Source organism: Manis javanica, chromosome 2 (genome assembly GCF_040802235.1).
Source record: "Manis javanica isolate MJ-LG chromosome 2, MJ_LKY, whole genome shotgun sequence".
Lineage (NCBI taxonomy): Eukaryota > Metazoa > Chordata > Mammalia > Pholidota > Manidae > Manis > Manis javanica.
This window is the reverse complement of record NC_133157.1, coordinates 12,822,441-12,845,937: the sequence shown is the minus strand read 5'-3', so window position 1 is coordinate 12,845,937 and position 23,497 is coordinate 12,822,441. Positions and strand designations below refer to the sequence as shown.

Sequence of the window (23,497 nt, the reverse complement as noted above, 5' to 3'; positions counted from 1 at the left end):
AAAGAACGGGCAAGCACCAAGGAGTCTTTTCAGCATTCAGCCCAGACATCGCAGGCCCTTGGCATCTGCCTTCATAGGGCTGTGCCCCTGTGATGATTGGCAAGTAGGCACTCCCTATAGGGGAGGCACAGGTAGAATACAAATGTCTCTCTCCTTCTCCTTGTTTCCAGCAGGCGGAGAAGTACAAGTTATAACCCAACTCCTGCACAAGGTTGAGTGTTTAACTGACCCCTAGCTTCTTCCCAGAGCCCTCCCTCTGTCCCCCAGTAGAATTACTAGACCTTTAATTTCCATCAGCCCAGAGCTGTTCTTTCCAATGCATCCCTGCCGCTGTCTGTAACAGGTTTCCTGCCCCAGCTGCCAAGCCCAGCCTGAGGCAGGACCCTCAGCCTTTCTCTGATGGCTGTGGTGCCCCAGGGGAGCAGGCGTGCCCTGGCCGGAAGATGCAGCCAGGCCAGAGCTCAGCGCTGTGTGCAGCTACTGCGTCTTTGAAAATCTCGCTTCCCATCTTTGTTATTGTCTGGGCGACAGGCCACCTGGTTTGCTGCCTTCCTCCCTCAGCCCGGCCCCTGCCTCCGGCTTCCTCCCCCAGGAACATGCCCTTCTCTGCGCTTTCCTTGGCAGGGGTCAGGACCCTGTGCACCCGCATGCGGGGGCTTGTGTACGTACGCCGTTTTGTGTGCATGTGTTGGTTGTCCGGGGTGCAGGAGGGACAGAAGGCGGTCCTGCTTCTGAGTGTGGCTGCCTTCCAGTGAGCAGCGTGCATGCCCTGTTTACCTCCCCAAGTGGGAAGCCAGCAAGCGCCTGGCTGGCAACCCTGGCTGGAGGTCCCGGCATGGCCCACATGACCTCATGCAGGTCCTGCCCAGGTTGGCTTCAGGTCAGCCTTGCCATGTGCTGAAGGGGCACAGAGTGGGGTGTTGGGAGTGGAACTATAAGCCCATTTCTAGAAATGGTGGTAAACAGTAGCGGTTGGTGCAGAATGTCACTGGCAGTGGTGTAGAATTGTCTTATTAATTTTCTATAAACAAAATCTGGCTTGGTGGCTTCCCTGGCACAGGAAGAGAGCCCAGATTTCCCACGGACAGGCAGAGAGACAGAGTTTGAAATCTTTTCACCTAGCTTTGGAGCTGAAATAGGCTTTGCTAGGACTGGGGTCTCCTGATTTGTTGCTTTGCTTAGAAATGATAGATTTATCATCTGCTTCAGGGATGGATGGGCAGATACTTCTCTGGGGCAGTCTCTGGAGTCATCCTGTTTGGAGCTGAGTGAGTAAAACCAGCTATGGTGACCCCACCCCCACCCCACCCAAAAGCTCATGGTTAAACCTGAGTGAGGGGAGAGGTACCTCCTCCATCTCCAAAGTGGTGTGCTTGTGCTTTTGGGGGACAGAATGGGCTGCCTTAGGCTTGGCTTAGTGGCAAGGAGGGGGTTGAATCCTGGCTCCATAGGACCCCCATCCCCTCACCAACACTGGGCTGCCATGCCTCTGGCCAGAGAGGGGTAAGTGCAGAGGCACTAGCCTCAGTGAGGGGATAGGATGGGAAAAGGTGGGAGTTTCTAGGGTGGCAGATGTGAGCTCTGGTCCCCGTGGCCTCCCGATATAGATAAACAGCACAGGGCACTCGGGTGGTCACTTGGGTTCCGACTTTGGATGAAGCTATCTGCTTTCTGGCTGCCGAAGCAGCTTTGTTGAATGCTCTCTGCCATGCTCTGCAAACTGCTGTGTCGGGGAGGTTATTTTTTGAGCTGGAATTCTCTCATCTGGAGGTTGGAAACCGTTTGGATCTGTGCTGGGGTCTTTCAGCACCCTGAGAAAGGAGTCTGCTCCAGGTGTTGGGGGGAGGGCTGATGTCTGGTTGTGAAGCCAGCCAGGGTTGGTGGGCACAGCTGAGCTCAGGGGGTTCCGAGGGCCACAGGACAGGTTTGAGCCTCTGTGCTTTTCTCCTGAAATGGCCTGGGGGAAGTTTGTTTCTAGCTCATCTCCAAAATTTCTGGGCCCCTCAGATACTTATTCTTTTTTGGAGGTTTTGGCAATAAGCACCAAGGACAGGTAATCATTTCTCTTGGGTAACAGAGATGCATGCTGCAGAGAGGCCCTCTAGGTGAAAGGTATGCTGGCAAGAGCATTTGTGTTTTGCAGGCTGGAAATGTTGGTGCTTCATTTATAAGGCTGTTTTAATGTTGATGAAAGCAATCTAGGATGTGGTGGTTTTGCCTTCCCAGAAGATAATTTTCAAGTCACTCATTTATTTATTAATGTTCCTGAGTAGCTAGGAGGGAGGTCAGCTGACAATACTATACTTTGCTCTTCCCTTTTCTCCCTGATAACTGTTTATGGGTGACTGGCCCTCCACATGTGCTGGGAGTGTGCCCCCTCTAGCTCCCAACCTGTCCGTCTACCCCTGTAGTTGCTCCCAAGTGTCTGTGCCCCCGTGCCCATTCTCCTCAGTTGGCCTGAGGCAGAGCTTCTGTGTAGATGTAGGCAACCCAGGTGCAGGTACGCAAGGCTGCTCTTTGTGCAGCTGGAGATTGATTACCCCTGCCTGGCAATGTGAGTGTTGCCTGGAGTTCCCACACCTCCAGGATACTAATGGTGGGATTCCTGGCAGTGTAAGACTAGGGAGGGAGGTACTTGGAAGTAGGGGTGGGGGCTTTCTGGGACCTTGAACTGGCCCTGAGTAGGCAGGAACCAATTCTGCCACTTTGGGTGAGGCAGTCCCTGGAGGGAGAGGAAGCTTGATGAAAACAGGGAAAATGGAACATGGGATCTGTTTTTCTACTTTAGTTGTTGGCAGGAGAGGCTGGGCACCCAGGCCTAGCTTTTCTTGCCTCCCTCCTTCCCTCACCATAGACAGGGAGTGGCTGGTCCTTCTCTGCCTTCCCTTGGGTGATGTCAAGATGATCGTGCAGTTTAGACAGTCTCTGGGAATGATGGGAAGTATGTGATCTTTGGATTTGAAACCAGGCATTCCTGGGGCAAGTCATTCAAAGCCTCAGTTTGTGCATCTGAAAAATGGGCCTGATGGTGGTAATATTGTTGAAAACAGTAATATTAACATATTCGGCATGTATTTAATAGAAAGTGGCCTACTCAGTGTTGTTTCCTTAGCAACCAACACCAGATCTTACACAGTTTTTAAATGTTTCTAAATCTTTAAGTAAATAACACATGAAAGAGGCTAGACTAGCATGTTGTAGGTTTTCAATAAGTGGTAGTTAATGTAGGGAAAAGTCAATTCATCTTGGTACGCCTCAGTTTTCTCATCTGCAATGTGGGCATAATAAGCAATCATGCAGTGTTATGTGAAGTTCAAGAGAGATGCTAGATGTTGCTGCCCCTACAAAGGTGAGGAGGGCTGTATGGAGGATCATTATCACCTGAGCGTGAGAAGTAGCCGGCAGAGTGACCCTCATTTCTACATTGGGAAAGCAAACCTCTCCTATATATGTTTTTAAAGTCTTTTCAAAAGTTCCCTGTTCCATCTTAATGCTTCAGTCATACTTGTTTTTAATCACCTAGGCATTCTAAGCTTATGTCTAGTTTTCCTTATTAAAAATGATGCTGATATTTAAGACCTTGATTATCTTTCTCCACATCCCTGATGATTTCTACAGGATAAAGTCTTAGAAATGGGATTACACAAAGAATATAAACAGTTTAAGGTTTTTTGATAAAAATGCCCCCCTTCCCCTAAAGCCTGTAATAATTCATACTCCCACGGTGATTTTGGAGGTGCTCGCATGTTTCCTCACACCCTTAAAAACACTGGGTGTCATCATTAAAACAATCTTTGTCATTCCAACAGGCGGAAAAAATGGCATTTCATTGTTATTTGCGTATCTTCGCTTGTTGGTGATTGAATATTGTTTTCCCGAGTTTAATGACCAGTAGTGCTTCTTCATTTGAGTCATCTATTTCTGTCCTTTGCTTTCTGAATGTCCTGACGCACTCCTCGCAGGATTCTTGGTTGCCCTGTTTGCCCCACTTCAGCCCTGAGAGGCCCCATGTAGGTGGATCTTAGTTCAGTGGGCCTTTGCTTTCGAAGAGGTATGGCAGGGAGTTTATTAAAACCTGCAAGGAAGGCTTGCAGCTCTCCGTCCCCTCTTCTCCTCAGGGAATCAGATTTAATTATTAATCTGATTATTATAAGACCTGGCTTTTACACAGTGCTTCGAGAGGTCTTTTGCCCTACAGGGTAGGTGGGCAGTGAAGGGGCTGTTAGATTCAGGGAAACTGAGACACGCAGTCAAAGGCATGGGGCTAGGATAGGACCAGCACAGAAGCCAGGCCTTGTGACCACGTCCCTACCTGCTGGTAGCATCATACTTGGCGCCCTGTGGGTGCCTGTGGGGCAGGGCTGACAGGGCGCACTAGCACAGGACTCTAAGCCTCATCTCCAGAGTGGGAGGGAAAAGCCACAGAAGATGACCTGGACGTAGAGAAGAAGCAATTTATTTTTTGCTTTCTCATTTTTATCACCCTCCTTTTAGATCTGCAGCTCCCTTGTGTATCTTCCAGAGATCCGAGCTGGGCAATATTTTTAGGAATGGTGGAAATTAGCTAGTGAGAATGTGATCAGCCCCAAGCTGGTGATTCAAAGGCTGGAGAAGCCTTTCTTTTTATAAGCATCTGTAGGCAGTGTGTACGTCTGTGCATACATGTTTTTGTATGTCTTGTAAGTATGCACCTGCCTTCATGAAGATGTCTGTACCTTATATGCGAGCACAGGCCTTAAGCATTTGGAACAGTGCCTGGCACTTCACATTGGGTTGGACCATATGAAGTGACTGTTTTTGTGGGTCGAATATGGACATATGGTTGTTCAGTTAATAAGTGCTCAATAAGTGTTGGCTACCATTATTATTGTTTGTTGTCTTATGTGTGCATGTCTCCAGCATATGCATGTGTTTACATATGCCCCGTTGGGCCGCATGCAGAGTATATTCTGTATTTGAGCTCTCACATGTGCATATCTGTGTGCAGCTTCTCTCTGGGTGTGTGGCCTGTGAATACCCAGTTTTGTGAACAAACTGCCTGCCTTCTTGGGGAAGACCTCTCAGGACTCAGCATATAACTGGCCATCAGGACAGCTGCCCTCCTAATCCCCTTGTTCCTTTAGGTGTCAGCAAAGCCCAGGCCTGGGGTGCCAAAAGCCTGCCACATTCTCTGCAAGTAACCCTGTCTCTGTCCAGGCCTCATGTCTGAGGATATGCAAATTGACTCTTTAGTGTAATTCTTTTGCAAAATCTTACTTGAACTAGAAAGTTAATTATCAGACTTTAATTAATGGCTATTTTAGAAGGCCACAGAAGAGAGCTGGAGATCATAGGGAGACCAAAAATGCAAGAAGAAAAATATCCAGCTCCCCCTGCCAACTTGGTGGCTTCTTCCCAGGCGGTAGGGCACACTTAGCTTCTCTCCTGCTCTGAGCTGCCAGCCCACTCCTCTGTGGTGATTGGTGTGGGTGAGGGAAGAAGCTCACCTTGCACAAAGAAACTCTGGGGTTCTGCCCTTCTGGTCACCAGTCCGGTCTGGGAGGAGGGGCCCTGGCCTCCTGCTCTGCCTGGGGGTGCAATGGGTGAGTAGCTGCAGATAGCAAGCCCAAACCGAAGTGATGCTGTGCCACCCCCATCCCAGCCCCCGCCCTCTGAGACTGCTGGGAAACCAGGCGACATGCCCAAGGCTGAAGCTGTGGGAGCGACAGTCACTGGCCTTGAAACCAACCTCCTTCTTGCCCCTCCAAGGGCCTTTGGGCTATTCCAAGGCAGCTCCCCACATGGCTGTATCTCTGCCAGGGGCCAGCTCCCTCCTCTTTGTGCTCCCCTTTGGTGCTCAGTGTGGAGTCACCTGTAATCTGGGATCATGCTTGTTCACCTACTGCAAAGGTCAGACTGAAAGCTGGAAGGAGATGATTGTGACGGAAATGATGTGGAAGTTTCCCCTCCCAGCTGGGGGTGTCAGGAAGGGTGTCCCTCCTGAGACAGAGGGAATCTCTATCCTCTGTGTGGGTGTGAGCTTGTGTGTGGGTGCATAGCATCTCACACATACTAGCCGGCATAGCCTTGGCTGTCTACAGTCTTGTCTACAGGCCACCCCACATGCTGCAATGGCAGGCACACCTAAACCTACCCCGGAATTTGGAAGGCACCAGAGGTCCCCTCTGAGTCAGGTGGGTGTTGGGGTGAGGACCCAGGAGAAGCAGAAGGAAACAGGTTCCCCACCTGCAAGGGTCCCTGACAGCCTGCCTGGAAATACCCTGGGCATTCCTGGGGATGGGTAAGAAGTGATCCCAAGGCGGAGGGCTAGCCAGATCTGGGGGCAGGCCAAGAACAGGATCTCCTCTCCTACCCCAGTTCCACCCACTCAGGAGCCCACTTGCTGGCTCCTGCTTTTGTCCCCTTGAAGACCTCAGCTGATGGCTGCGTCCTGGGGTGGGGCTGGTTAGAGGGTCTAAGAGCACTTTGTGCCCTGCTCAGAGTAGGCATTCTGGGTTTTCCCAGTGAATAACTGCGTATGCTTCAGTTTTCTAAGAGGAGGGCCAGGAGGGCAGCCTCAAGGCCCTACCCCTTAGAGGTTGTCCCAAAGGCAACCAGAGCAGGGCTCACAACCTCCACCCTTTTGCTGCTGCTTGTACCTTGACTGCCACAGGCTGAACTAGAACTGGCAGAGTGCAGGAATTAGAACAGCTTGGCTCCTGGGCCTAGCTCCTACTGCTGACCGGGTGTGATCAACCTCAGAAAAACCCCTGGAGCTCTCTGAGTGTTTTCCCCTCTCTCAAGTGAGGCTAATGAGGGCAGGAATCAGCCCATATAGAAGGTGGGTTTGCATATTTCCCTGCATCTGATACTCTTCTGGGGAGTTACTCCTCGTCACAGTGATTCCCCCACCTCCCTTTTCCAGTGGGCGGTCCCCAGTGGGGAGCTGAGGGGCCTTTCTCTAGTCCTTTTCCCAGCTGGCTCTGGCCAGTACCCAGTTAACCGGGGACTGTCACCTGTTTGTTGCCCTGACCTATCTCACACCCTCAGGGCCCTCATTTGCAGGACCAGCTTAATTGTGAAAGAGCGCATTGGGCAGAGATATAGATGCCACCTTGGTAGCACAGGCCTTAATTTGATGTGATGTTGTCGTGGGGAGTTGTCATACTGAGGGCAGTGAATCAATGCAGCATCTCCCTGTGCCCACTGGCTGAGGGGAGGTTAATTTCATGCCCTGTCTTTGACATTTGTAATCAAAGCTTTGTGTCGCAGCTATGGACTCTTAGCACGTGTAGGGTGTATGAGCCTCAACAATGGCATTTTGGCTGGAAAGAGACTGATCAGTAGATTGTCCATGGCCCTGCCTCCCCGTATGCCCCTCCCTGCCTTCTTTCCTCCTTCCCAGCTGCCCCAGATTTTCGTCAGGTAACTTAGTCCCAGAACTGACTCTGACTAAAACCCCACCCTTCTCTTAGAACCTGAGAGCCTGGCCCCTGAGTAGGCCTGACCAGTCCATCCCAGGAAGGACCTGTATGATGAGGAATTGCCTGGGGTCCTGACGAGATGCAGATTTCTGGGCCTCACCCCAGATCTTCCAAGTTGGACTCTGGTGGCATTAATTGTGTTTCTCCAGAGTTTGAAAATCACTGCCCAGAGTTTGTTCTTTTGCAGAGGTGCAGGAATTATGCCCGAGCTGTGTGCCTTGGTACTGCTGTATTCTTACTGATTCCTCATAGAGGAATTATTGTTTCCTATTTTACAGATGAAGAAACTGAAATTCTAAGAGGGGAATGTGACTGGACAAAGTCACATATTTGGGGACCCCATGCCCAGGCAACCATTTACTGGCTAATGCCAACAGTGTCCCCAGTAGCATGTCATGCCCTTTCTTCTTAAGGTTCTGATGCCTTTTGAAATAAACCTTCCTCCTCCCAGAGGAGTGCCAATAGCCCCATTATGTTGGCACAAGTCTTCTCATTGTAAAAAGCTCTTTCACACCAGTGCCCCCAGTCTCCCAAGGATGCCTGGAGCAGTTAGGGCATTTGTGACTATGACCAGCATTTTACGGGTGAGTTGGGTGAGGCTCAGGGAGGAGAAGGGGCAGAGCTGGAGTTGGAACTTGACTTCTAAGTCCAGGAGCAGGGCTCGGCCCACTTAGGCCACCAAGGTCCATTGCTCTCCAGTTAAGGTGGGGAAATTGAGATTCAGAGAGGTACAGTCTCTTACCATGCTCAAGCAGTGGCAGTAATGCCGTTCAAGCCCGGGTTCACTGATCAAAGCCCATGGGATAGGACTAGCCAACATTTCAGGGCTGGACCACGTGCTGCTGACCCCCACCTGGGCGTGGAGGAATTTTAGCACAGCTGGAGGCTCTTGGCTCAAGGATTCAAGTGGCTGTCTATTGGAGAGGCCAGGCCAGGTGGGCTACACTCCCAATCCAGGAGTCCAGCTGTGCGAGAAGGATGGGGGCCTGTAGGGCATGGAGCTGAAATTTGAGCCCACAACTGCTGTTAAGGCCCATCCTCTGTACTATGTCTGTCACTCACCCAGAGCCGGTTTGGGGCCCAACTCTATGAAGTGCTTCTCTCTGAGCCTGTTTCCCCATTTCATAGCAAAAACAGAAACTGATAGCTCAGTGCCTAGAATTCTGGGATTCCTGGAAGGAAGAGCAACTAACACAGGGTGGTATGTTGTCTGCCAGGCTTTGCTACTCTGCCTTCAGGCCGTGAAGACCCTGCAGGTGTCATAGAATGGAGCCACTGTAGTGGGATGGGACAAGATGCCTTCCATCTGCACTCTTCATAGCAAGCCTCTCTTGGTGCTGTGGTAACACCTCCGTCCACCACCCTGAGTGGCCACTCATGGTGGGCCAGGCTCCTCGCCCGGCACCTTTTCCTACATTTTCTGGTGTCATTCTTATGACAGCACTGTGAAGGATGGCTGCTTATTACTGTTCTCATTTTAAGGAGAAGAAAACCGAGGCACAGAGAGATTGAGCAACTTGCCGAAGTCTTAGAGCTTGTAAGCAGCAGAGCTGGGATTCAAACCCAGGCAGTCTGGTTTTACTTACAAAGCTCCACCATCAACCACTATTCTTCACAGTCTGGATTCATACTGTGATGTGCTCAGTCAGTAACATCATCAATGAACTACCTGCCATTTATGAAGCGTCTGCCACATGCTAGGGATTGTGTGTTGTATGTACGTCATCCCTAATTCTCTTGCCTACCCTCGTTTGTGCCTCCCCCCATTCTACAGGTGATGAAACTGGCCTCAGAGGAGTGAAATCACTTACTGGGGGTCACCCTCATGGTGGCTTTAGGATCTAGGTGTCCTTAGCCTCTGAGCCAAGGTCCTCTCTAGTGTAATAGTTGACCTGATGGGCACATCCTGTGGGCCAGTCCTGCTCTCAGCACCACACTGAGAGGAACTCCCAGCATCCTCACAACAGCATGTGTGCTGCACACTTATTATCCCTGGTTTACAACTGGGAGATGGAAGTTGCATGCTGGAATGGCAGAGCTAGAATTGGAACCCAAGTAGCCTGGTTCCCGAGACCGCTCTGAGCTCCTGCACTTGCCCTGTTTTATGTCAGGAAACCAAGGCTCTGACAGGTAAAAGCCACTTGCCCCAAGTCAGACAACAGATGAGTGGCAGAGGTGGGATTTACACCTCGATCTTTCTAGAGTGTTTTACTGTGTCCAACCCGAGAGCTGTCTCCCACAACTGCTACTGGAGGCTGGAGGATTGTCCCAGACCCCCTGGGGCTCTGCAGGAGGCTGGTGTGGCTGCTGAAGTCCTGAGGTGGGGATGGCAGTGGAGGCAGACCTTCCTCCTGGCCTCAGTGGGTGGGGTCCCCAGGATGTTAGGGGCAGGCTGTCTCAGTGACTGTTCCCCAGATCTGTAGTTGATCAGTGATTCTAAGTGTCCATCTCTGGGGGTTCTGGTCTCCCACACCTCTTCCTCTTGGCAGAGCTGATGAGCCATGGCTGCATTTGGATCTATTGATTTATGATACTGAGTGAGGTGGGGCAGGTGAAAGAGGCTATGGGTATGCTAACTGTGCTTGCACAGCACCCCCTTCCTCCCCAGGCCAGTGTGTAGAGGTGACTTCTGTCATTGTCCAGGAGAGTGAAGGAAAACTGTTTTTAGTGGTGATGGGGGGGCAGGTGATCTTGTCCAGTTGCCCTTGGTGTGTGAAATACACATTTTGATGATGGTTCCCTATGAGAATACTGAAAACCTACTCTGTGGGATTTCAGAGTCAAGGGATGACAGAGCTGGCAGGGGACTTAGCAGTCTGTTTCAAGTTTCTCAGACTTGGTTCCTGAAGTTCTTGAAGATGAAACCAGATGTTTTCCCCCAGAGGGGTGTAGTCATCTTCACGCTAGGAAATCACTCTGTGATCCAGGGCATCGAAGGCCCTGAGAAGTCCTGCGGTAGAGAAACCCACTTTCACCTTGTTTAATCCGGGATTTCCTGCCCCCTGCCTTCCCCATTGCAGCACAGGGTATCAGCATCTGTGGAGCAGTTGTGTCTTGCCAAACATTAGTAAACACTAATTTAAAGCATGCCTTTAAAAGGGAATTCTGGAAGTATTCCATACCTTTAGGACCTACAGGATTATAAGTCTTCAATGATGGCATTGGTGGCCCAGCAACAGGTATAGGGGTATGTTTTTTGGAAAAAGGACTCCCCAGGTCTTTGGGGAAGCATTTCTCAAAGCAGCTACCAGCTCTCGTGTGTGGGATGGGGCCTGGGTCTGGTCAGAGCCCTCCGTGCCATCTAGGAGGGTTATTCCCCCTTTTAAGGGCTGGGTGGCTTCCTGCTTAACCCAGCAGGTTGGGCTCTGGGTGTTCCCATCCCCCTCTGGACTCCTGCAGAAGGCAGCAGCGGGCAGAGGCTGCCCTCTGATTTGCATAATTGCACCGTCTCCTGAATAATTAATAAAGCTCTGTCCTTGCTGGGAGCAAAATCTGCACCATTATGGATGGGTTTGCCGTGGATGGCTTTGCTGGAGCTCTTCTAGGGAGCCAGTGGTTCTGGGACTCCTCGACCTTTCCTGGCATAGGCCCCCAAGAGAGAGGAGAGGGCACTGGGTAGGGGGTGTCCACATGGCTGCCGCGGCATCATAACGCCTGGGGCTGGTCGTGCGTACTACTCTTCCAGGATCCACACATGGTGTCTTGAGGACACAGATGGTCCGGGTTTTTCTCTGGTCCCATAGACTCGTCTTCTCCAGAGTGTGATCAGCTGTTGTAGAGACTTAGCTCCCTTTGCAAGTAGCTTGGAGGTGGCACTGGGGGCCCAGGTGGTAAGGGCAGTGATGATGAGTTTTCAGGTAAGAACCGGAGAGGGGGAAGCATTTCTGCTTGAGACCTTTCTTTTTCTTTAATTCCTCTGTGTTTCTGGGCTTGTTAAGGTCAGGGGTAGCCTGGGAGTGATTCCTATTAAGGTTTCTAAGTCCCTTTTTCTGTTGTTTTGTTGAAGTGAATTTTTCCTCTGGGGATATGGCCTTGCCTCCTGATCATGCCAGAAAGGGAGGCTGAGGGCTGGTCTGCTCCTGTCACGTAGCTGAGGTTGAGGAGGGTCCTCTAGTCCTGTAGTCTCTCCAAGCCAGGGCTGTACTTGAGAGGCTGTGGTCTCTTCCCCACCTCTCCAAGTCCCCAGAGTGTTGGTGGGAGGGTTTCTTGAACTGGGCTCCATAGAACACCACGTGCTTGCAAATGTTGATGGGTGCTTGGGATGGGGGAATTTCATAGTCCAGACAGGTCAGGGAAAAACATCCAGTGAATCAAAGCAAGTAAGTGTCTTGAATGCTTGACTCCTGGGAGCCTTTAATATGCTAAGGTGTGTCTGGGTGTGCAATGGGTGATATGGAATGCTGTGCTTTGCATCCCACATACTGTCCCATCCACTGATGGGGATGCCCATACCATTGCTGGACAGTGCCAGCCCTGGTAAACCTCCTTTGTTCAGCTTCCCTAACCAGAATATATGTGACACTTTATCATTTGCCACTTGGCCCTCATACCAGCTAGGGAGGTGGCAGGGCAGAGATTGTCCCATTTTACAGATAAGGAAATGGAGGCTCAGAGAGGAATTATCTCACCCAAAAGCACCTAGATGGTATTTAAATTCTGTCTGCTAACTGGACCTTTAGCTCTTTCCCTTGGCCACTAGGAAGCCATTTGCTTCCTGGATAAAGGTCAGTATGTTGGCTGGTATTGGTCCTTGGGACTCTGTGGACCTCTTGCTCCCACAGCCCCCATCCTAGCTTGCGTGGAGTGAGTTACTGGGAGTGGGAGGTAGGAGGTAAGCTAAAATCCTGTTTAATAGTATCCCAGCTCTGGGGCCTGCTTTTGGAGCCATACACAGATAACGGGCATAAAACTACCAGATGTCCCACCATCAAACCATTCCCCACTCTCACCTTTCTCTCCTGCCCTCTCTTCTTATAAGGTAGGGATGTATGATGTGCCCCAAGTTCTGGGTGGGTACCTGTCTTGGGCTGGTGGTTGTGCTGGCAGTGGAGAAGACAGGGTGGTATTTTTCTCCAGGCCTTTTGGAGAACCACTGCCCAGGCCTGGCGGATGGCCAGGGGCAGCCTGGGGTGAATCTGTTTACAGCAGCTATGCTTGGAGGCTGTGAGGCTGAGCTTTGTCTTTTGGACCTAAATGAACTGTTTTATGTCTCAGGAGTCTTCTCAAGTCCACCATGAAAGGGAGTGCATTGCCCCAACTGGCATATCTACCTTGTTCCCCGAGAGCACAGGACACACAGGGGCACCCTGATGAGCAGAATTCTGTTCTGCTAACACACGAACCTAGCTGTCTGGCTCTGGCTCCCTAACTCCTGTGTGATCTGGTACAAGTCACCTAATCTCTGAATTTGTTTCCTCATCTTTGAAATGTGTATGATAATAGTGTGTGCCTCCTAGGGTTCTGAGGCCTACATGGGATCAACTATGTCACGTGATAGTTTTATCATATCATCTCTTGTGCACGTACACACTGTCATGTGTACGTATTTGCACACATCATGCTTTTGGGCTTTTGTTGAGATATTAGCATCCTGCCAGCAGACCTGGCCCAGCCCTCCTAGGACCCACCCCATCTTGTAGCAGGAGACAACCCAAGACAGGCATGGGAGGATATTGGTGTGGACATTTCTCCCACTTAGAAAATCAATATTCTGTGGTTTAATTGTTCTGTTGCTACTAAATGAGTCATTATGGAGGGAAAATAGCAAATGCATTGTGAGATTAATGGGAGAAAATTGTTGGCAAATGACTTTGGTTTGCTTCCGAAACTCCAAGAAGGTGTTACTATGAGAAATCTGGAGAGCCATACAAGGCCAAGTCCCGGGAAGCAGCTGTCGGCATCGTGAGGCTCCAGAGGTGCTGGGTGATCTGAGAGGGTCCTTTTAGGGCAGGGCACTGATGGGAGTACTGCTGGAATTGGGAGTTACTGACTGGTCGAGTCTGGAGCCAGTGATGGGACCGGGAGCTCTCATGGCCTGGCCCCAGGAGAGGGGATACCATTCAGTTAGGGCCTGCTGCATGCCAAGCACAGCGCTAGCCTGGGGGGTGTGGTGGTGAGCAGAACCAGCCCCACCCCTCCATTGGTGCAGGAGACAGGCTGGAATGAAACCGTCCTATGGGTTAATGTGCAGTTGCGATTGAGACATTGTCCCGAAGGCTGTGAGGGCCCAGAACTGGGGGTTTGATCTGTGCGGCTGGTGGGGCAGCCTCTCCAAGGAAGAGAGGGGTGAGCTGAGCTCTTAGCAGAGAGCCTTCTGTGCAGATGGAAGAGCCTTCTTGTGCAGACCAGTGGGCCTGGGAGTGAGGAGCTAAAAGAGGGCCTCTGCGGCCTTAACCTTCAGGGTGATCCTGGGAAGTGGAAACTTCCCCATTTTACAAGTGAGAAAGCTGAGGCTGAAGATGATTAAGAGACTTACCAAAGACCATGGAAATTTCATGGCAGAGTCTGGATTTGAACCTAGGCCTGTGTAACTGTGTGACTGGCTTGGGAGCTGGCTTGGCACCTCCTGCCCTGCAGGAGTCTGCAGCCAGTGTCAGGGACCTCACTTTTGCAGAGCAGGGGCCAACAGAGTGACTGCCTGACCTGGGGAGGTATAGGACTCCAGGGAGGGGGAGCCCCACCAGCCCCAAAGCCAGGCCTCTCTGCCTCACTGGGGTTTACTTCCTCTAAACGGCAATGTGACTTAGGTAATTGTCTGATAATCAAAATGCCAAGTCAGCTCCTGACTCCTCTTTGAAAATGGTAAATAACATACTTTTCCCCCAACGAGGTGGGTTGATTTATTCCCTGACATTAATCCCCACTGTCCTGTCATCAGGTGAGGCCTACTGACTACTCCAGGGGTGGGGTGGAGGCGTGGTCAGAATCAGGTGCTTGGAGACCTGTGGACCCCACAGGGTTTTAGGAATTGGCAGCAGATGGGGAGAGACCAAACATTCACTCTGGGCCCTGGGAAGGGAATATCGGGGGGTGGGGGCATCAAAGGTCATCCCACCTTGTCTTGGTTCCTAGATACAGCTGAGCATCATGGTGCCAGGGGAGCCTTGTGAAAAGATTCCAGAGCCCCACCTGAGAGGGTCAGACTCACAGGTCTAGAGTTGGCCCCAGGACTGGCTTTTGTTACAAGACCCAGGTAATTCTGAGACCCATTCAAGTATTAAGACCTCCAGCTAGCAGCTCTGGATTCTTCCCTCTCTGAAAGGGTCCCTGGCCTCTGAGGGACACTGGTGGAGTGCAGGGTTATCAGGAGCAGAACCTGGGGGCTGAGTGTACCTTTGCCTGCTCCATCTTGGGAGCTGGGACTCACTGGTCCCCAGGGATGCTGGTAGGGCAACGCCAGGCCAGCAGCTGAGTCTCAGGGGAGACAGGCCTGGGGTGCTTTGGTACTGCTGTTGACTGAAAGCCCACCTTCAGCCCAAACTCTGCCTGGATTAGCTCTTCCCTGACCCTCTCCAAATGTAAACTGCAGCCCCCTGGTGAGAGGCTGAGTGTTTATTTGGTCTGGTTGAAGAGCCTCAGCGGATGCCCTTTGTCCCACTCCGATTCCACTTCCAAAAGGATTCTGATTGATTCTTCAGATAAACAGCAGGGCATCTCTGTGGGCATCAGGCAGGTCTAGGTCTGGCCTTGAAGGTATAGAGGGGATCCAGCCCTTTCCCGGCACCCCACTGTGCTGCCAGGGACCCCAAGAGGCTGCTTGCAAAGAGTTGGCTTGCTGAACTTGCCTGAATCTTTGGGCCAGTATGGACAGAAGGGTGATGTCTGATGGTCTTTTCATGCAGTCATTTGAAGCCACTCATTGCACCAGTGGAGACATATTTCTGAATGAGAGGAGCATCCTTTCTGGTGCGAGAAAACTCTGCTGTAGCTCCCCCTGGCAGTCCTGATTAGGGATTTGCAGATCTGCCCTTGGGTAAATTCACTGAAGTTTCGTGTATGTATTTATCATACTGGCAGCCATTTACCTTAGTAAGTTTCAGTACGGACGACATACTCCTTCGCGATACCCTGGGCCCTCTGAATCGAGCATCAGCTTGCCTACCCCAGCATGGTCTCTTCTCCCACCCAGAGTCATTCCAGCTGCCATGTCTGACCATGCTGGGTGGCAACTGTATGCTGGCCACCAAGCGGAGGCCTGCGTGAGAGTCCAGTCGGGGCACTGCCTTCCTCTTACCACTCTCCTTGCAGCCTCCTCTCCCCCCCATCAGCCTTCCTTGGCCTCCCCTCCAGTCCCACCAGGTACCCGCTGCTGCAAGTCCAGGCTGCTCAGTGGGGATGGAGGGACAGGTTGTTAGAACCCCTGGCCCAGAAGCCTCAAGTCTCCAGCCAGCGTCCCTGTTGGGCTGTGATCTGACAAGGGACTTGTTTCCGTCATGTGAGGTGTTCCCTTGCTTTCTGTCCTGATGGCCTTTCATGCTGGTGGCCCCTTTATGGGGAACTCTGGTATTTTGTGTTAACGTTTTGGAAGGGCCAGGCGCTCAATGGGGAGTCCCTGGCCTGCCTCGCTGGTGGCCCAGAAGAGAGCAGCCGGTTCTAAGTCACTCTGTCTGTGAAGGCAGAGTCTCTGGGCTGCCCTGGCAACAGCTCCGCGCCAGCCTGTCGGTGTGGCCGCTGACAGCGGTGGCTCCTGACTGGCTGCACTCTCCCAGCCCCTCCCCTGGTCTCTCCGGCTCCTGCATCATTAGCAGCAGCCCCCCACATCCTTTAGGCAGATGGTGCAAAGGAAGTGCAGGGCTGGGGTCCTTGGACTCTGCGTGTTGGCTTGCATGCTTCACGTGTGGGTGGGGGGGTCACCTTCAAGAGATTTCATCACCAACACTGGTCTGGGCTGTGTGCCATTCAAGATCAGGCTGCAAGGAAAACAGCGCCTGATTTTGAGACCTTAACAAGTCTCTTGGGAGCCCCCAGACTCTCATCCTCACTGCATCCCTACTCCCCTGAGCCTCCCTGCCCTGGTTGTCCCTGTTTGCATGGCAGGCAAATGCCTGGGTTCAAATTCCAGCTCCACCACCTGTCAGCTCTGTGACTTCGGGGGAAGCTTAACTCTGTAAAATGGGGATAATAGTAATTCCTATCTTGAAGCGTTGTCAAGAGGAATAAATGAAATTTGTAACTAAATGCTTAACAGAGCACCTTGAGAGAGATGCGTTTGCTGGAGATTACTGTTAGCCATTACTGTGCCATGGCTTTCCCTGCCTGGGGTTCTCTCGATCTGCAGTGCCCCCTTCTCATCCCCCTGCTCCTCCCACTTGGATCCTACCTGTCTGTCTAGTCCTTGTTCCCTCTGTCTAAGCCTGCCCTGAGGGATGTTAGTGGTGGTGAACTTCACTTTGTTACGCATTTTCTGTGCCTGTTTTCTGTGCTTCCTTACTGGGTTTGCTTCTTGGTAGCAGGTGGGACCTCCTGAGTGTCCTGGCTGGGGTCTCTTGAATTGTCCTTGTCCTGCGTAGAACAAGGCAGAGTGTAGCTCCTTTCCAGCGCTCCAGGGATGCGGGGTGAACTTAGAGATGCTCCCTCTCCCAAATAGAGCATGTGACAAGATCATTCATAGGGCCTTAGAAAGAGGGGAAGTCCTAGAGCTGCCTTCACAGATAGGGAAGCTGGGGCCAAGAGTAGGGAAGGAATACACTGAGGGACATGCCAGGAGTTGGGGACCTTGCCCAATTCCTCTGCACTTCTCTGCTGGGGGTTGGGCAGGAGGTGGGCCTGCTCTGAAGGAATCAGGGAGGGCTTCACAGAAGTGACAGAAGTTGAGGCTCGAAAGAGGATGAGTTTGTCAGATGGCAAAGGGAAGGGAAGGGCAGTTAGGCAGAGGGAACCCCATGAGCTAGTGTCCAGTGCTCAGAGGATTAGAACCTTCCCATCCTCTTGGTTCATGAGGCTGCTGTGGGAGGTGCGAAAGGATTGGAGCATTAGGGGAGTGGCTCAAAGGGGGCAGAGGTAGCAGATCAGGAGAGGTAGAGGCAGAGGGGTGAGCTGGGTAGGAGAGCCCCAGCCTGTGTGTGGGGTTGGATAGGTGGGGGCTGGGCGTGAGAAGGAGCACTCCCTCCATGCCAGGTGCTTTGTCTCTTAAATGCTCACAGTGATCTGAGAGGCAAGTGCCAAGGGGTGTGGTGTCTTGACTCAGGTCCCATGGGCTAGGATGGGGCACAGCCAGAGTGGGAACCCTGAGCAATGTGCCTCTGCATGCTTGAGTAAGGATCAGAATACTGTGAAAACTACAGGAGGTGAGAGAGAAAGGTCTTACAAGAGCCCCCCTTCTTGGCTGCCAGGCAGCAGAGGTCAGAGTTGGGGAGGTCCTGCTGTAGGCTGCCTATTGGGAATAGGGCCCTAGGAGTCTATTACTTTTACTACTCCCCAACCAGGTATGGGGGCCGCTAGGAGAGTGTACGTGAAGGGTGTGGCACAGGGTCTGGCCTACACAGGTGCTGTGTCACTGTTAGTTCCCCAGCACACCTGTCCAGGTGCACATAGCACAGATGTGCACATGTACCTGGGTGCCTTCAGAGAATTTGGCTGCTCTCCAAGCCTGGCACCTCTGTCTTTGAAGTAGGTCTGTTGGGAAATGAATAGAGTGCCAGGCAGCCTATAGCAGGACCTCCCCAACTCTGACCTCTGCTGCCTGACAGCCAAGAAGGGGGGCTCTTGTAAGACCTTTCTCCCTCACCTCCTATAGTTTTCACAGTATTCTGATCCTTACTTTCTCGCAGTTCTCATGGTTTGACAATCGTCTGCATTCCACATTGAAGGGCAGATCTCCCATGCACTGGGCCCAAGCCTCCTTTCTGAGCCTCTGGCACCTTGCATACAGCCTGGCACAGTGTAGAGGCCCAATAAATGTTTGTACCACGAATGGTACATTGAGCACCTACTGCATGTCAGGCTCTAGGCCAGGTGCTGGAATAATTAACTTTGGCATGGCACTTCATGATTCACAAAGCTCCTCTGGGTCCCATTAGGAGGTCGATTGTCTTGGATCAGGTGTTTATTTACCTGTTTTCCAAATGAGGAAACTGAAGCTCAGAGAGAGGAGGCAGGTAGTCTGAGGGGCATCATCAGCCAGTGAGGGGCACAGCTAGGCCAAGCCCATCCTCCAGGCAGTGTGCTTCCTGGGCCGTGAGCGTACCCCAGGGGCTGCCCCCTATTCCTCTCCCACCGATCTTTACTAAGCTCAGCAGTGTGGACCAGAGATGGCATCCCGGCGGGCAGGGAAGCCAGGCCCACAGAGACCCGTAGCCCAGAAAGCAGGGCCCCTGGGGCACAACAGCACCTGGTTTGCTCTCATAGCCCTGCCCCAGCAGGACCAGGGACCTCCTCGGCCGCTGCCAAGGACCTGGCTGTTGGGGACAGTGACTGTGTTTGGGGACACTGACTGTGTTTGGGGTAAGTCAGAGGCAGGAGAACAAAGAGAACCTCTCCTGCCAATGTGATTCTGACCTTGAAAACCCAGACAAGGGAAGGGTTGGCTACCAGCTTCAAAGGGGGCAGGCCTCCTGCAGGTGGGCATTGAGGAAGCCTTGGCTTTGTCAGTTCTGCTGCTGAATTTCTCCTGTTCAGTTCAACAAAAGTCCTGGGGATTGGTGTCTGTGGGCTGAATCCTGCCACTTTTATAGGAGGCAGGGAGACGCCATGACCACTGTTCTTACTTTGGCCGGGCTCCAGATGACACAACTTCTGAAGCAAAGATCACATACTGATGTGAGAATCTGGACACAGTCCAGAAGTCTCGCTCCAGCGCCCCATTGCAGGTGTGCCCAGCTGTGGGAGGGGGCCCAGGAGCAAAGAGCATCATCCTGTCCCTCCTTGGTGTCTCACAGGGGAGCAGATAGCAATCGGTGGCTCCTGGGGACAGTGAGGCATTTGTGATTTTGTTCATTACTCCGCAACCAACAAGCAAGTCCCCACTGTGTGCCAGGTGCCAAGTGAGTCCCTAGGAGATGTGTGGTAGGTCCTGTCCCTGTCTTGCCAGCTGCAACTTAGGAGCTAGTGACTGAGGCGGTCAGCAGATGTGGATGCACTGGAGAGTGTTTCCTGCTAAGGCGGGCAGCAGCCGGTGTGCCGTGTCACTGGGTCTTTGGATTAAGAGAAGCTAGAAATCTAGAGTATTTTTGGTGACATCAAAAAATTTCACATCTTTAAATGTTGGCAAGTGATTCAAAATTTAAAAATGTCAAAACACTGTGTGGGCTAAACAAAACATGATTGTTGACCAAAGACAGCCCATACTCTTTAGTTCAAGACCTTTCTGGATAAAATCCAGGTGGGCAGAGGGGAATAGGCAAGTCCACCTCGTCAGGGAGCCTCCTGGGCAAGCGCGTGGTCATGGGAGTCTGTGTGTTTTCAGGACAGTTGGGACTGGAGTGGTGGGGACCAGAGTAGCAGGGCAGATGAGACAGCGCCATTGGTGGGAGCTGTGCCTACCCTGCTAAGGGACTCACGGTGGTGTGCAGGAGATAGGTGACGAGCCTGATCCGGGCTTCCGTGAGCCCACTGCAGCTGTGTCCCCTGCCACCAGCCAGAAGTGTCTGCCTAGCATTTTTACAGCGAATGAGAAACTTTGGTCAGGGAAGAAAATAAGTGTTTAAGAGAAACCCCCAGACACACGCAAAGGTGTATCTTGAGCAATGGTGTAACTACACAGCTTTGGAGGGCTGCCCATCTGTCTGTGTCTGTGCATGGTTATGACCTTCCCCTGCCCTCTGCCATTGCTCTCCTACTGGCTGTGCAACTCCTTCAGGCACAGGAAGTTCTAACTTCATAAGGGGACTCTCTCCCCACCCCTGCCCTTGCAGGGGTCCTGCATTCTTCAGAGGGTCTGAACGCTGTGGCCAAGGCTGTCTGGGTGTCTTCCTGTCCCGGCCTGCAGGCATAACTTTTCTTCGTTTCTCCGCCATGCTTGCCACTCTCTCTGTAATCCATATTAGAATTTATTTCTGAATGATCACTTGGTTTAAGCAGTCCTTCACGTTGTCCTGGCAATTTGTGTAGCAAACTTTCATTGAGCACCTGCTGGGTGCAGGGCCTTGGGCCAGAGATGCACAGGTGATTGAAGCCCAGGGCAGTCAGGGACTGCTGGAGCAGACAGACACACGGAGAGCAGTGGGGTTCAGGCCCAGTGTCTGTGCAAAGGGGAGCAAGGCAGCAGAGGATGCGGAGCAGTCAGGGTAGAGGTGAGGTGACTCTGTGATCCCCAAATGCCTGTGTCTGAGGCCAGGGGCTTCTGACCGGCTCCCCAGTCCTGGGCCCTCCCTCTCTGCTCTGTTATGTGAGTGTGTTGGGCAGCTAACTGGTGGGTGAAGCCCAGGCAAAAGAAACAAAATGTAAGGCAGGCCTTTGGCCTTCCGGAGCTCACGGGGCCAGAACAGGTGCCAAAGCTGCCGAATTCCTCACCAAATGCCCTTTCATTCTCTTAGTTTTACTTTATATGAAAAAGTCTTCTTTTTCAGTAAAGGTAATTAAAAATACAAGCGTAGAGTACCAAATTCCAGCCACATAGAAGCATGTATACCAAAAAGTGAAATTTCTCCATCCCTACCGCTGCCACCATAGAACTGGCCCACCCTACTCAGAACCACTACTGACTCTTGGTCAGGGACTTCTTTGCAGACTTTTTGTGGTGTATTAAAAAATTCAGCGCGCGCGCGTGTGTGTGTGTGTGTGTGTGTGTGTGCGCGTCCTTGGGAACATGTTGTCTAGCTTAATCTTGCCTCCTTGGCCTGTAGAGAGGGGAGGGGGAGAAGCCTGGCTGTGCTCACCTAGAGCCCCTAGGTGGGGAGGAGCCTGTTGCTGCAGATCCATCCCTCCCAGCACTCACCCTGCAGCCCCACGGCTGAGGGTGGGACTGCTGGAGGTAGTTTTATGGTGATGGAGGTTAGAGGGAATGGTCTTTTCCTAGCTGCTTCACAGAGCAAAGGAGGCACGCTGGGGGGCCATCTCTGTTCCTCCTACAGACAGGACTCCCCCGGCAGACTCTCAGGACTGAGTTATTTCTGATTCTGCTCACCTGTGCCCAGCCCTGGGGACAGGGACAGAAATCAGATGCAGTCCCTGCTGGCCCTGCAGTAGCTCCCAGCCTGGGGTGGGGGAGGTGCCTCAGTCAGACTGTCTCCAGCTGGGGCCTCTCACTTGGCCAGCTCCCTCTGGGGCCAGGTGGGCCACCATGCAGGGACCCTGCAGCCTGGCTCTAAGGGAGCGTTCTGAGGCTTGGGGGGCAGCCTCCCCTCTCAGCAAGGGCAAAGCAGGGTAGGAAAGAACTGGGAATCTGAGAGGTGCAGACTCTGGTGCTGTTTTGTTTGGAGTCTGAAGTTTTCCCCTGTGGAGGCCCTGTGTGGGTTGAGAAGCAGAGCTGGTTGAGGTCTGGACCCTGGGGGGAGTTGTCGGGGGCAGGGGAGGGAACATGGAGAAGATCTGACTCCTTAGACTGGGGAGGGAGCTCAGTGTGGGAAGAAGGCTGGCCCTGTCTGTCACTGCCCAGGAGACCTTGAGCAAGGAGGGGATGAGGAGAGCTGCTTTTACTGTCTTTGGGGCCAGCGGAGTCCTCCGCCCTTGTTAGCGGAAATGAGGGTGGAGCAAGAAGAATGAATCTAAAGACTCACTGTCCCTCCCACTGGCTGAGTGCTGCATGCACTGTCACCACTGCCACCTCCCTTCTGGACCTGCAGCCGTCCGTAGGCTGGTTTCCATCTCCCTTTCAGTCTGTTCTCCTCCAGCACCAGTGGCTGGGCAATTAACCAAAACCACCTGCAGCATCTCACCCCTTCCATCTGTCCCCAGGCCCTTCCCTGTGGGCCCTGCACGGGCAGCCCTAGCCTGCCTTGCTGATTTTACTTACCCCACTAGCCCCTGTCCCCTGCCCCTCAAGTGCCCAGCCAAGGATCTTTGGCCTTGTTCCCTGTTCCTGGACCATTCTTTGCCCAGGTGTCTGTGTGACCTGCTCCCTCACTTCACCACCCACACTGTCAAACAGCCTCCTCCTCCCCGCTAAGCCTGGACCCCACTTCTGTGTTTCTTCCTAGAACCTGAGTTCACCTGATATTATCATACTTACTGTTACCTGTCCCACACTAGACTGTGAGCCCCAGGGGAGCAAGAAATGGATGTCTTGTTCCCCAGTGTGTCACCAGTCCCTAGAAGAGGGCCTGACACAAGGTTGGTGAATGAACAAATCAATGTATTTTACTTAATCTCACCCTATGAGGTAGGCAGATTTTTCTTTGCATTTTACACATGAATGAGGTCAACTCCAAGAGACGGGTTGACAGTCATGGTGACATAGCTGCAACAAAACAGAGCCAGGATTTGAGTCCCGTGTCTGCAGCCCAGAGCCCTGGCTTAGCCAGTAGAAGCTCCAGGAGGGGACAAGACTGTGAGGGGGGTGCTGAAAAGTGTGGGTGGGATTATACCCCAGGAAGAGATGAGGGGTAGGCCAAGGAGGGAGGGAGGAAAGAAACTGGGGGGGTCGGAGAGGGCCAGGGGGCAGGTCAGAGACTTCCATGAGGGTCAGGACAGGCAGCCTTGGCAAGGCAGTCCCTGAGGAGGGCCCCCCTGGCACCACTGTCCCTGGAGACTAGCTGCATTGCCTGTGTGCGGGCTCCTCGTGCTGGCTCTGCTTCCCGGCACCTTTTGTTTGCCAGAGGAGCTCAGGCCTGGCCCGGCCTCCCAGGGCAGAGAAACACATGGTGTGTGGGGGGGTGCATGCGTCCGTGTGTGCGTGTGCATCTCCAGCCTTGCTGTTTGTGCTGTCGTCATGTCTTCTCAGTCAGCCTATTTCTGGGAGCGATGACTTCATCTTCTGTGATCCTTAACACAAACATTGTCAGGTGTCCACAGAAAGATTAGGCACCAACCATATTCCTCTGATGAGCCAGGTTGGGGGAACCCGTTAGTGGCCTGGATCAGGGATTTATGGTCAGTCTACCTACCAGAGATTCCCCTGCAATGTCACCCTTATAGCTGGTCTCATTGACCCTAGGGAG

The 23,497-nt window shown here is 52.4% G+C and overlaps 1 protein-coding gene across 11 annotated transcripts in view; it reads left to right on the top strand.

Annotated features, from left to right (window-relative positions):
- DAB2IP (DAB2 interacting protein) overlaps positions 1-23,497 on the top strand; it is a 189,767-nt gene that overhangs the window by 106,498 nt on the left and 59,772 nt on the right. The window lies entirely within an intron of this gene.